Source organism: Lepeophtheirus salmonis, chromosome 9 (assembly GCF_016086655.4).
Source record: "Lepeophtheirus salmonis chromosome 9, UVic_Lsal_1.4, whole genome shotgun sequence".
Lineage (NCBI taxonomy): Eukaryota > Metazoa > Arthropoda > Copepoda > Siphonostomatoida > Caligidae > Lepeophtheirus > Lepeophtheirus salmonis.
The window spans coordinates 16,160,494-16,176,423 of NC_052139.2; the positions used below are offsets into that span (position 1 = coordinate 16,160,494).

Consider the following 15,930-nt stretch of genomic DNA (forward strand, 5'->3'; position numbering starts at 1 on the left):
ATATTGGATTTCCCAAAAAAAGATTTCATTTATTTATGGTATATATAATTTGATATTTCATTTCCATAAAGCATTTTATCTTTCATTGAAAGAAACAAACAAAAAAGTACTTTTTTCTCTATGCCTTGGTTTGTGGCATTCATTTTTTTTTTTAAGTAACTCAGAAGGCAATCATGTAAAAAAAATGACATTCGATAATAAAATAATAAACAAAAGCTTCAAAGTTAAGGCATGACTCTGTTTGAAATCACAAGTAATACTGTGAAAAATAGTAAATATAAAAATGAACTAGAAAGAGCACTCGGCAGAAGCCTTCAATTTGTTCAAAAATTTGACCTTGACCTTTTCCTTGATCTCTTAAAATTCAATTGCATCATACTGTAACAATATGTAATCTTTGTACCAAGTTTGATCAAAATTGATTTCTAACTGTTCCCGTAATTCTGGTGACTAACAACCATAAATAAACCAACAAACAAATCAAAGGCCAATACATAATCACTGTTCAACTTTTTATAATATACAGGTGTGATCATTTTAAATCCAGAACAACTTTAGACTCAATATATTGACAACGCTGATATATATGTTGATGAAATTATAATCATCAGATTCAACTGACAAATCCGTTTAAGAAAGAATAAAAAAACCCTTTATTATGTCTATAGAGTAAAAATGCTGTCCAACCATTATTGTGTGCATCTGTGCCGGATGCACACATAAAAACGCAAAAAAACTCATCTTAAAGTATGCTAGAGAGCTTAAATTGACATTAAAAGATTTGGTGTCAGGTTGTTACCTTAAATTGGCAAGGTTTGTACATATTGGGTTATTGACACCGGATTTATTACAGAAAAAATAACATTTGACTTTTATCTTAAGAGCAACGCCTCCTAGTTGGCTGGATAGGATTCTCTTAGAAAGCTATGTGTGGGCGTCTTGCAGAGAGAGTCCAATAAACGTACCTATAAATCTATTGATTCCTTGCAAGCTTCATTCTCGAGACAGTGGCCAACATTAACAAATTTTAAATTATTTTAAATTTTAATTTTGATCATAGATATCATATTCCATAGCGAATATATGGAGTGACTAAGTTTTTGCTGTGGAAGTTATTATCGACATGAGATGGCGTGAGCTGTTTTGTAATAATCATTAATATTTTTGTTTTTCTTTCTTCCTTTTTGAAGAATATATAAGTATTTCAGGTGGCATACAACAGTTTACGTAATCTTATGTGACACTGGCGCCCTCAAACAATAAAAACAGCGTGCGGCCGTTGTACAGCTGAACATGTGCAGGTAGGACGTTATTTGTTGTTTTGGCAGTTCTTCAAAAGTGCTTAGCATCTTTACAAGCAAAAAGTATTGATCAACGAAGTATTTATTAGACAATCGTGGAAAAGACAGAGTGTTCTTAATGCGATCCGCAACAAGACGAGACAATCTTCAGATTGCGAACTTCTATTACTTTAGCCACTTATAATTAAATTGAGGAGTGGCCTCTTATAATTATTGGGTTCGATTTGGAGGTCAGAACAGTGGGGTTGATCGTTGGAGTATCCAATGTATTTTGTAGGGTTACCATTTGTTTTTCATCAGAAAAAAAAATATAGATTATATTTTTATGTATCTCTTCAGAAAATGAAACTTTTGAAATTTAACAACATGTTTTGAGCGGATTTTTTTTAGAGTACTAATAAGATTTCCTTAAATTTAATCTGCTTATTTTCATAAATTAAACAAACCCTACTAGAACTCATACTAAAAAAAAATAAAAAAAATGTTGAACTTTAACCTTTTATATGATCTTAAAACTGTACTTTATAAACTTAAAATGTTATACAGGGAGCGGGGATCAGATTGTCGCCTACTTTAAACCTTGATAACTTGAAGACGACATTATCAAATAAAAAACCGATTACCAAATATGAAAGTTATTCTCGTCAGCTGACGATACGTAGTTCAGTTATTATCATGCCGTCATCATATGAGGAGATAAAGAGCTATAAGTGGAGCGAGGAGCTTTCGAGGTCCGCCGTAGTCATGGCATTGGCTAATAATGGAGGTAAAATCTCCAATTCAACTGTTGCTTCAACCTTAGGAGTGAATTTACAGACTGTTCAGCGTATCCGTAAGAAGCTAAAGGACAACTGGGATGTTGATGCCACCATAAAGGGGGCACCCAAGTAGAAGGTTACCGACAGGAAGGTCAGGGACACCGACTTTGTCGACAAGGTGAAGAAGATGGTTGAGTATGCCCCTACCAGGTCCATGAAGGCTATGGCAAGGCCCTGGGTATGGCAACAGGACTCAGAACCCTGCCATGTGTCCAAAATCTCCATGCAGTGGTTAACCGAGAACTGTTATGACGTCGTAACCAAGGATTTGTGGCCTCCTAACTCTCCCTACCTTAATCCTTTGGACTATTTTGTCTGGAGCTATGTCGAGAGACATACCAACAGACCTCCCCATAGTACCAAGGCCAGCCTGATGGACTCCATCAAGGAGATATTCGGCAACATGGACAGTGAGATGGTCAGAAGAGCCTGCGGCCAGTTTAGAGGCCGTATTGAGGCTGTTATTGATGCCAACGGTGATTATATCGAATGAATGGCTACTCTATACCTATATGCTCGTCATAGTTTTGATTTTCAATAAAAAAAGTTAAAAAATGTATATTTTGTGTTGTTTTTTGTAGAAAAATATTTTGGCGACAATTTGATCCCCGCTCCCTGTATAACTATTGATTTAAGCATAAAAATGCTGTAATGATCAATACATTTACGGATTTCTTCTTTTTACTTCGAACAAAGATTAAAAAAAATACGCATTCCTGAAGCAGGTAAAATTCTTCCATTGCTACTTCCCTGAGCAGCAAAGAACCTTTTTAATATCCCATTTGGCCCTCATTTTGTACAGGTCAAGAGTTTTTTGACTTGTTGGGGATGACTGTTGATCTAGCAAGACGATATTGTACCCACCTATCTTTTGAATTAGTGAATGGATTTCTCAAACATTCAGAGTTGGTTTTATTCTAATTATTGCTGTAAATCGAGGATGTTGCCAACTTGTAGCTAATTAAAGCAAAAAGTGAAGAGTCAATCTAAAAATATCTAAACGTACCTTGAAAAGAATGCAGGAAATAATTGAAAATGAAAAAAAAAAAAAAAAAAACTGTATATAAATTTTTTCAAAATAATTTTGATTTAATTTTCAAGAATCCAAGTTGCCAACCCTGTTAAAACATATAGCCTTATATCAGATTCATAGTGTCAACACAAATGGAAGAAAAAATGTCTGTTATTCTAAAAGTAGATTTAGTTTTTTGTGTATAGTAAAGGATCAATCTCATCCCGGAGGCTTAAAAAAATATCCGCCAAGTGATTATCCTATCATACACTTCTACATTCTTTTTTGAAAGAAAGGAAAATTATAAAGAAAAGGAGAAAAAATAAAAGATTTCTCGCAATCCTATTTTTAAAGAAGAAATAAGCAAAATATACGTTAATATATAAATTTTAATGAAGCAACGTTTGTCAGTTTCTATTTACGTTTTTAGAACAGTCGTTTTGAAGTGTATCTAACGTATAGAAATGAAATAGTTTAAGTGCTTACGATGAACTAAACCAAGGGAAACTTTTGGTACCCGAAAATTAGTTGATCAAAACAATAGAAACTACAATGGGCACTTGGTTGAGTGCAAAACCTCTATACAAACTTCTATAAAACTGAAGATTTCCATAAAGAAAACTAAAATTAAATATAAAATATACTACTTATCGATCATAAATATATTTGAAGCACCCTCTATGTGTTAACATAGATGTTGTTACTAATACACTTTGTATTTCTGGTCAACTACGACGGCATCAACTTCTTTAAATCATTATTCTACTTGTATCACTGTCACAAAGAGGGAGAATAAAATGAAAAAGTCCTACTCCATAGCATGCAATGACAAAAGCAGGAATTTGTAATTTATCTTGTAATTTTTGTCATATAAATAATTTTTTGTTGAAACGAACAAGGCTGAAAAGTAGCTCATCGAAATACATATTTACTCAAATGAATGTTGAAAGATACACTCGCTGACATTAATATTAGTAAATGAACAAAGACGAAAAAATATATATTTGTGTATTCAAAAATAGTTTAAACTTTCACATGAATTTACTTTTATACTCAACAAAATTTTGTAAATTTTCATTTGGTACCACTTTCAATGCTAAAATATATCAGAGTAGATACAATGAAAAAAAGACATAACATATCAAATTTTGAAGGTGTTTTTGAAAAAACGCCAAAAGTAAAAATTACTGCCTTTTTGGCGGGCAAATCAAAGGTTTTTCTTAATTTAATACTTTTAAAACTTGGTGAATGGCAAAAATATTTGTTTGATCAAAAAATTCAAATTTGAAGAGGTATATTTTTATACAGGAACTTACGCATATTATAATCGCAAAACTTGAACAGCTCTCCCTTTAAAAAATAAATAGGTTTTGTGATATAAAAATAGGTTCTGTTTGTTTGAGTGAAATACTATGATAAATCAAACTTTGACAAAAATTACTCAATAGCTATTTTCTCTCCTATTGGCGAAAAACATTTTAAATCGCCGAACCTTTTTATTGTGAAAGGAGGAGTTGTTGAGATTTATATATAAAAATTTAGTGAGGTAAATCGTGTGTATTTTGTAGCCGAATCATTTTTTGGAATTAGTATTCCGAGTAATGGATTTTTTTATTAATTGGTTTTGACATTATTATTCAACTCCTGAGCAATTAACTTCCTTTCCTACTATATTTTAAACCCTATTGAACATTCGTGAGTGCTCCTAAAAGACGAACTGTAATCTTGACGATCTGTTGCAAAGTTATAATTGTGAGCCTTTGTTAGACTCAGAGACAAATTAAGAATCTATATCGGATTAATTTTTTCCGATGTCCTTGTTTATTTCCTTCTTTCGTAGCACAGTTGATTCTAGCTGATTTAATTAAAAGTTATGACAGCTAAGCTTCTATCCTCTATAACATTCTTCAAATTGTTAGGCTTAACTTTTTAAGTTTCTTAAATTGTAAAATGCCTAAAATACACAAACAATTTTATTCACTAATTATAATATACAAAGTTCTTAGAAATAAATTGAATGTATGCACATGATAGATGTGGTGACCCACTTTATGAAAAAAATACACAGAATCAGTATTTAATTACTTGTATTAAAATAAATAAAAGTGACATAAGTTAAATATCAATTAATTCCATAATAATTATATAAGCACTTTATAATCAATAAAAGTTTTCATTATTTGCAGGTTTCAGTCTTAGTATGTCTTGATCTATATCTCTCACAAATAATATTATTATTTAAATTTGTTTCAAAGAAGCTTCTTTATCATCTATTCAGTATATCAAAGGATAAAAAAGTCTACATTATCTTAGTCATAATCAAGTTTATATTATTACTGTATCGAAGAAACAACAACGTAGCAACGAGCGTGTGTAGCTCAAGCTCATATCGTCATATAAAAAAAATCACAATCAGTTACCAAGTGGTTCATTAAAATCTAAACACTTCGAAAGTAAAATTCAACGAGATATAATCTATAAATTAACAATAGAATTTCAACAAAATTAACACCTTAAATTGATTAGTGTCTCAGCTCTTTTCATCATTAATGTAGCCGCCCTAAGTGGCAATAATGGCTTCCAAGCTGTAGTGTTAGGCATGGAACCCGCTACAGATGTAGACCTCTGGCATGGTGTCCCAGTGCTTGCTGAAAGTGGTTATGGAGGCTTGGTGTTTGGGTGAAGGACCCTGCAGGCCTTCCCCTCGAAATGCACACAATAGGTGGAGTCGTTGGGCTTGTCAAAGACTTACCAGACTCTTTCATTCTACTTTTTGAGAGCTCTCTTGATAGTCAAGAGGGAAATCCCAAGCTCTCTTGCACATGCCCTCAAGGATTGACTCGGGCTGATTCATTTAACTCCTTCAGGTACAGTTTGGCCTTTTTGACAGAGGTCTTCTTCCTTTAGTTTGGACATGCTGGCGGCGTTGGCCATGGGCCTAGAGACGCTCAACTTCTTGAAGTTTGCAAATGGAAATTTGTTGATCATGTTGAAGTGTAATGTTCTCGACTATTACGTAAGCCAGAGAGCTCAAATGTGTTTTTTTAATGTAATTAATTGTTTATACTTTAATATTCTTATATCGAAATATTAATTAATTTTAATAACTAAACCTTCGATTATAAGTAAGTATTCACTTTTAAATGGACTACACGTTATACATCGTATGCTACAGAGGTAATAGTTAAAAAGGTTTATTTATCTTAACAGAAGAGACAAGTACAAAAAATATATTTTGAAAATAAGATTTTTAGTATCTGATTTTTCAATTTTGATTAAATTTTATGAATTTTAAATAAATATCTTTTAAATTATGAGTCAAATAATTATAACTTGTAAATACATGCTTAAATTTAAGGTTGGTAATAATTATTTATAGATTTCAAAAAGTGAACTTTTTCAAATTGGGGTCTAATGGATATATTTTTGCCTTTGGAGGCTTGTTTTAAGAGGTTGGATTAACTTTTTAATGTTTTATGTTTCCATGATAGAATTACATGCAGTAGCTATCAATTTCACACAACTTAGTCAGGTCCAAAAAACATCGTCTTTAGAGCTGTAAACGTATCCTGAATTATCTTAAACATCATGGAAGAAGGGTCATTTTCTTCAATGATGAAAAAACCTTCACTGTTAATTCTGTTATTAACCTCCAAAAAAGGATAGATATAAAACTTTTGAGAAATCCCGGTAAACCAGGATCCACGATATTTGTGTTGTTGGTGCAGACGAGAACGGAAACTACATTTCTTTAGACTTTCATCCTTCATTTAGATAAATTTAATCTTACTTAAATACTTAACTTCACCTCTAAAACTATGGTGCCTAAAAGTTCAAGCCAGATGCTTACAAAAAAATGCCTACGAAATCCCTTAAATTTCCATTTTCATAACATTCCAAGACTTTTTAAAGACATAGTAGTTCATTGCAAAAAAATTTGTGGATTTCAATTATATTTTTTTACTTTATGTGCGATTACACAATTTTGAAAAATTCAACTTTAACGTTATAAAATCACTTAATTATTAGAAATTTTCTTTGAAAAGGAATAGGGCCTCAGTTTTTAAATAATTTTTACTTAAAAAAATTTTATTTAAAGCGTAAATTATACAAATTATCTCAAATTTATCAAAATGATAAGATATGTCTAAAATTCAAATGAAAAATTATCAAAAAACAGACTTGAATAAAATAATTACAGATTCATGATCCGTGCGACAAATACATAGGATACTATAAATTGGAATTCAAGAATTTTTTTTTATTGATTTGTGTTTTGAAATATGTAAAAAGATTTTACCTTCCATTTTTCTATATTTTTAGTTTTACATGCTGAAGAATATATTTTTTTACAGGTGCTATGTGAGTTCAAAATATTATATTCCTTACTTTTTATTTGTCAAAAAAGTATATATATTTAACTTGTCTTATTTATTGAATTAGCCAAACTTCTCCAATTATCAAGAGAATGTTTTTTCCATGTTTAAAGAGGTGGAATAGTGAAAAATAAGTCTAAAATATGATATGAAATAAAATAGGAAAAGTTTTAATGATTTATTTTTTTCCGAGAAAACATTCCTTGTCTTCCTTTTTTGCATGTTATACTTATATAATAACATCTTCATGTACACTAATGATGTAAATTCCCTTTGAAAGGGCTTTCAAACTCTCTCAGTCATATTAATATCAGGTAAAAAAAAGAACTTAAATATTTGCTGTTTTTGACAGTTAAATATATTTGGCTGTAATGATAAATATGAATATGATTTGTCCCTTGAGAGGTATTAATACTCTGTGTAGGAACATAAATTGATTTCTTTAAGAATGCGTGGTAATTAGGCTGTAAAATTAGCACCAAATTAGCCATGTATTAATTCTGAAGGTGATAAATAATGTTGTCTTAAAAACACAGTTATTCCCTATTATATGTTGAAAATTAATATTGCTAAAAAATGATTGGACATAATACTTTATAAATTATAACCTATATTAATGTAGCCCATGACTTTTTAATAGTGCGATTCAGTACCTTGCTTCAAATTCAAAAATATAAAAATCATTGGAACCGGATTAATCCCAAACAAACAAACATTTCAAAGACCTTTCATGGAATCGCCAATAACCTCATAAAGAGGGGAAAAAACTTTACATATCTATAAAGAAAGGAACTTAAAAAAAAAAATAGTAGGTAAGAAGTAATCAATCAGAGAGTTATGTTAACGACAGGACGATCTAAAAAAGAATGAACAAAAAGGGGGAAAAAAATGAAAGCACCCAACGTTTTTCCTTTTCTTATCTTAAAACTATTACTTTTCCATACTTTTTGCCCATTCCTTGTATATATATATTTGATTTTTTGACATTTATGTATACTTCATTATGAGTTATCTTCTTAGGAATGACTAGAGTTGTAAAAAATATGGTCTGTGAGTATATATATATATTTTTTTTAACCCTCTAAAATTGACAATTTGAAGAGTGTTTCGGGATGAACAGCTTAGTTGTCACAACTTTTTATGCAGCTACAGTAGACAAGAATTAACCGCCTTCTGTCCATTAACAGTGAAACACCGACCCCACTCCGTATCTAAAAGTGTTAAAGGCAGGAATTACTCCGATGTTGATCTTCCGTTCTACAACGAGTCCAACAAGGAAATGCATTTATATCTCTCCAACAAATCCTTCGAGTTACTCTTCGTCTCTCTTGCAGTAATATTTATATGTTCTCTCTTCAAAAATAAAAGAACAATGAAGGCTTTGGAAAATAAGAATATTCTGGCAGTTAGTACAAATAGCTAAGCCCTTTTGCTATACAATAATATTTTCATATAATATATATATATATGTCTGATACATATGTATCAAAATTACACTCTGAATATTGCCATCTACAGGAAAATTGTCTATTATTATACTATATCTATGTTATTCATCTGCCAATATGGCACATCTAAAGATCCATTGATAGTTTTCATTTCTGCTGATAGACAACAATAAAATAATCCCTCTAGTTTCATTAATTACACCACAGAAACACGGTTTTTGTGTAGGAAAATCGTGGTACCTCGTGACCAGTCAAAACCCACTACTACAATTCAAAACAACCCTCTTTAAAATGGCATATTCTCCATGTCAACTGGTTGGTCAGAATAACTTAAAACATTAGATTTTTACATAAATATTATAATTTTTTATGCATTTAAAAAAACACCAATAGTGGGAGGGAATTTATCAATCAGAACTTGATGGTTACACCACAATGATCTATTAAAAAATGCACAAAAATGGAAACAGAACAATATAGGTAAGTTATAAAAAAATTCAAATTCATTTTTTTCCCCCTTTTCAACCTGTTTTATTGAATAGGTAATGTTAAAAAAGCTCTTTTCATACAAAAATAATATAACTCCCTTCCATATTAAGGGATTTATTACAATTCATCATCGAAATTTGATGCCTGTATTTCATACTGTTCATGTTATAACCTAAGCCAAAATTGGTGATCTTATAAAATATGATATTTTAATCAAACAGCACAACTTTCTTAAACATCCAGAGAATTTAATAAAATTTTCAGGAATAGAATTGAATAATATGAAATTTGAGTATATGAATCTCTTTCCACGTTCTCTAGACGGTAAATGATACTTATTAAAAAAGAGAGGTTGAAAATTATGACAAAGTACTTTCATATTGCGCAGTAATAAAGACTGATGGTGTTAATGTGAGGTTAAAATTTATGTACTTTCCATAAATAAATTAATTTTTAATTTCACAATATACTAAATAGTTTAATGTTATAACGTTCATTGTTATTTTTCTTTGATATATTACATCTTATTTGTAATTTTAAAGGCTACCTTGAGGTGACTTATTTTCCCGCAAATGGTGCGATTAAACGAAGCAACAAATTAAAATTTTTGTTCTGACAGGAGGAAAGATTTAGAACTTATCTACATTAAATATGAATTACACCAAATTGATTTCTCCAATTTCAGTAATGAAAATCCAGTATTTCTATGGGAATTTCCAAAACACTTTTAGACTTGAGCGCACGCCTCCTGCATGTTTTTTTCCTCCCGTAGTTCGGCCTTTTGTTACATGCCTAAACAAACTTACTTTTTTCCTTTTTTATTTTGAAATTATTATTTTTTCTACGTTTTGCACATACATATTTCAATTTTTCCATCTATATGACATCAGAAGTTATCTTGTTAGAAATGACTAGAGTTGTCAAAAACATTTTTTGTAAGTATATGGTTAAAAAAAATGATAATTTGAAGAATTTTGGGGAGGAAAGATGAATTGCTGTCACAATATTTTATTACGTTTACTACATACGCCTATGAGAAGATGAGCAGTAATGAATCCAATGTATATTCTTCATTCTGCTTTGAATCAACAAGGACTTACTCTTACAACTCCTCCACAAATCCTCAGTTACTCTCCGTCATTGAGTTGCACATGTAATCGTCATTAGGATCTAAATACTAGGGCTATACCAGTCCTAAGATCTGGACTTCCCCTCCTACATCTTGAATACACGTTCGAATATAGCTGTTTAGTATTGTATTTGCTAAATGACTTTACTATCGATTTGATTCTATGTCGTAATCATCAATCAATCTTCATACATTTGTATATGATTTATAAACACTTTAGTTAATTCAAAATTACGAAAAATTTGAAATATATTTTCAGTGATACTCAATTAATTTAAATGGTAAACTGAGATAACCAATAACCTGGACAGAACGGATTAGATCCCCATATTAACAACAATAGAACCCTACTTAATATATATTTACATGGTCTCTCCTCAAAATTGGAAAAATATTTTATCATCACATCCTTGAAATACAACGCACTCTTCAGATTGCAAGCTATAAAATGATTTAAAGGCAACAAACGATGCCCTGTAGAGTATTTTGTAGAATTCAGGGTGTTTTTTAAGCACTGATCACAAGAATAAGACTCATTACAAATTGCATATTTAAGACTGATAGAACCCTTCTAAATTACAATGGATGGTCCATTGAAATCTGAATACTTACTAATTCAATAAAAAATGAAGGTTGAGCGATTGATATTAATTCAAATTTAGATATTTTTAAGCATAAATAATTAATTGGGGGAACCTGAGCTCACTAGCTTGCTTACAAGTTGAGAAAATTACACTTTTTCATCCTTGGACCCTCATGGACTTGAAAGGCTTGGCCTGTTTTTTTTAAATCCTCCCTGTCCAGTTTTGCCTTTTTAATCAAGCCCTTCTTCCTCTTAAACATTTTCGACTTGGTGACAGAGTACGTATTGGTCCTGGAAGCTTAGAAATTCGGCAATCACGTACAAGTGTTATTTTCTCGGCTTGTACTTATGTACGATAAAAAGCTCAGGGTTTTCTTTGTTGGTAATTTATTGTTAATACTTTAATGTATCAAAATATGAATTAATTTGAAGGACTCAACCTTCCTTAGTTATTGAATTTGTTAGTGTTCAGATTTATATCAACCATCTAGATAAATAAATAAAATATCTCTCATAGTTTGCCATACGTATGGGCACATGCCCACATTAAAGACAATATATTTTTTTTAAATATTCCTTTAATTCGTCAGATGGAGATATACTAATTAAGTTTAAATAAATATTAGACTATAAATTTTACTCTGTCCTACCTAGGAATCAAGAATATTTTTCAATGTCATGGAGCTACGTCGTTCCATGACACTTTTATTTTATTTACATAGGCATGCATCAAGAAGAAATTTATGACGAAAATTTTCATCATTTTGTATAAACATAGAAGTACATTAACTCTAATACCAGATAATTTTATTCTACATATATAAGCCAATTTCACACCAAAGAATACAAACACAATCGATAATTAGTTCAAGGATGTTTTTGATGTTTAATTTTTTGAGTATGGTCTATACTTTGATATTTAATGTTACTGTGTTTGATCTTTATTTTAATGTTATGTTTTATAAATTTTTTGAATATGTTCTTTATTTGATGTAGTTTGATGCTGAATTTTATAGTGATTTTTAAAATTGTTTAGGATGACCTTCTTGGAGGGAAAATAAATTTCTAATATAGATGTATGTGTGTACAAAAAAAAAGTATCTATTCCACAATTGTGGAAAGCCGAAGTGGCCTTGTTGTAATCTGCAACAGACGCGACAATAATAAATTGCAAACTTCTTTAGCCTATACAAGTCCTTTGTTCCGAGGGTCAGCAAGAAATTGGAAGAGTCTATAGATGATAACGACTCTATTCTATGCAAAACTGCAAAGAAAACGTTTTACTTGGTTATTATTTTTTTTTTTTTTTACTTAATTGGACCAAGTGTTTCGCCTTTCAGCTTACCAAAACTCAACCCCTAAGTACTTGTTTGTGCGAGGCACAGTTCAACAACACACTCTCAGATCCTCCCGTAACAAAAAAAAATCCGAGCTGATATGCAGGATCCGGGATGAATTCAGGAGTCCGCCAAAAGTAGTCTATTATCAAGACGTGGTCTCATTTTTGAGTTTGAGTCAAAGGCCATAATTGTCGCCAAAGGTGATTGTAATGAATAATATTTTTTTTTATGATTCAATTTTCATTTGGTATTGGTCTCTATTAATTAGATTAGGAGAAAGTTCATCGTAATAGTTGTTAGATAAAGGTTGCACTCTTTACATTTTGTTAGTTTGATCATTGTTTATTAACCATCTTCTTCAATGTTCAAGTAAAGGTTTTTTGACGTTTTATCAACTTTACCGTCAAGAAAACCAAATATTTATCTTTAAAAAAATGCACATTTTGTCTTTTATAATATAGAAATTAAGAATCCACAAGTCAAAAACATGTTTTTTAATTAGATATGTGGCTGTTATGGAGTACTTTCGGGTACTCTTGAAACGGCCGGGAAATAATAAAAAGACGGGCGAGCAGATTGTTTTTCTGCAGTTAAACAGGACAAACAACCAAACACATACTGTGGAAATGCAGCAGATTAACAGAAATCTACAGTGGCGTCCTACTTTCGAAAAGTGATTTTTTATCAACAGCAAACGACGGAAAAATCGACTCAATAATTACAGAGGCACACTATATAATATACAAATTGCGTACTATAAGAGACGATAACCTTGATAGCATTTTGCCTATTTAAGATTGTACTTAAGGACTTTGAAAGGGGTGATTTGTTAATTATTATTTTATTGTCATGCAGCTATAGAGAGCTTTTGATGATTGAAAGGTAAATTTGCATTGTAGTACATGATTACCAATAGGGATTAGAATAAGTGCACAGGTTTTTTTTTGTTCTTTTGTTTGCATATTTTACTTGCTACATTATTACATCAATGTAATCTGTATTAGAAAATAGTTGAATAAAACTGAATGCCCTAGTGTCCAACAACAATAAAAAAAAATTAAGAGCTTTTTTTAAATCTGCTGCTTGTTATATAATTTTTAGCCCAAAAATAATTACTTACGAAAGTCGTCTGAAAAGTCTGTGTAAAGTACGAGCAATGACAATACTGGCTCGTCTCGAGGTTATGTTTAGTTAGGATCATCTCTTGGAAGAACACACACAAACTTTCAGCTAGATCGGTCTATTTCTTTCTGTTTGGCATTATATCATCGTGAAGCAATATGATTGTGAGGAATTCTATTGAAATACAATAGCATCATGTGCAATTTCGTTGCAATTTATATTATATTCGGACGATATAACTTTTGAATTATGAAGAAACGTGACAGGATGCATTCCTTCTGGTATGCTATAATGCACCCTGGCCCACAGTTGTAAAATGTTACAACAATAAATATCAAGGATACAAGGCTGGGTTGAAAACGAATAAAGAAATTGATACTTTACCCTCGGTGCGTTTAAAGCAGGATTAGGTTAGAATAAAATCTCTATAAAATTTGTTTGTATTTATTAAGTCTACATAGTGTGAAGGTTCCAGATATAAAAAAATTGAAATCGTAACCGTATATCCAAAAAAGTTAGCCAAAAACAATGAATTTAAAATTTCTGTATATAAATTAGTAAGACCTTATGTATTATGTATAATAATAAAAAATACCGATATTCATTTATTTTCTCTTTTAGTATTATCTTAAGAAATATATTAATTGTTTTGGCAAGTTTATATGGGCATTACTACGCAATTAATTGGAATTTCATAAGCTGCAGAGTACATAAAAGACTGCTCAACACAATAACTTATTAATCGTCGTCAATCACAGATTAAATGTTATTCTTATTGTTCATATAGAAGAGCTATGCAAATCAATAAGATTCTCATGTTAAGAACCTCTGTAAGCTCTACTTGGCATAACTTACAAAATCTCATCAGTATCTTAGACACATAAATTATTTTCTCTAAAATCAATTATTCAATTTCTATACACACAATTAACAATTTTAATTAGAATTGATTATTGAGGGGTTGTTGGAAAGGAACCACTATAAGAAACTCTTGAACTGTTTGGATAAACTGAAAGAAGATTTAGTTGTTACTTTAGATTATTTTTATAGGCTATTTATACCTTAAATAAGATCAAAAAAGATTGTTTTTGTAAAGATTTCTCTTCTATTACGGTATATTTCAAGAAATATTTCTAAAATTGAGACTAGGAGTGACTCAAAAATAGCATTGTAATTTCAAACATGTTAGAATGTTTTGTAAGAATGAAGGTTTTGGACTCGATCCTTATTCAAAACAAGCAAATGAGATTTTAATTGCCAATTAGAAGCATTGCTGTAATAATTTTTTAAGTAGAAGACACAATCGAAAAATTTAGTGTGTGTGTTTTTTTTGTACGTTGTGATGTTAGATATAACTCACATCATCTTTTAACGATTTAAAATATATTATACATATAGAATACATACATTATACGTATATATAGGTTTTTATCGATTTTTTAAACAAAATTAAAACAAATAAATATTATGTATATTGGTATTTTAATGATTTTTGAAACAAAAAATTGGTTAAATTATAAAAATGCTTCTAATTTCTTTGGATATAGGGTTTGGATTTTTTATTTTATTTGGACCTCTAAAACTATGTAAATTTCATACATACAAAAATATTTTATGTATATTTTTTTTAACTCAATTCTACATTAAATGTGCGGGTACCATTATCAGCAGATATTATAGAAGGTTAAATAAAATATGAAATATAACTGATTATAGGTGATTGTCAAGTTATAGTGATATTCTGTGATCAATTATTATTTTCTTGGGATTTTATTGTTGATTCTTGGGAGTCCAAGGATATTATAAAATTCTATATTCTATAAAATACAGAATACGCTCCCCTTATATTCAATTCAGTAAAACAATATTATATTTTATATTTTTAAAATAGTGCTCTGGTACGGGTTGTATATTTTCAAGTTTCTGAAAAAACCTCAATTTTATTGAAAACTTGTCATTTTAAAATTAATTTATATTCTGCAAATTAACTTAAAAATATGTTGAACTTATTTGAGTTGTGGTCAAAAGCCTAATTCAACACCGTTTATATATTTAATACATTATTTTGTTACTAAAGTCAGATTAAAAACAATATATTTTTATTGGGACTGATGCTGATTAACATTCGATGGAAATAATATGTTTGTTTTTTTAAAATTTTAGTAAGCTGTTATTCTTATATTCTTGGAAAGATGACATATAAGTAATAATTAGTCCGATGTAGCTGCAGAGTAGCACTACTGATGTATTGCAGACTTATAATTGTAAGTCCTTGTTCGACTTAGAGTAGAATTGAGAATCGACTTCTGGAC

General features: G+C 30.3%; 1 protein-coding gene across 1 annotated transcript in view; it reads right to left on the reverse strand.

The window, feature by feature from the left end:
- LOC121124652 (serine/threonine-protein kinase 32A) overlaps positions 1-15,930 on the reverse strand; it is a 64,385-nt gene that overhangs the window by 5,488 nt on the left and 42,967 nt on the right. The window lies entirely within an intron of this gene.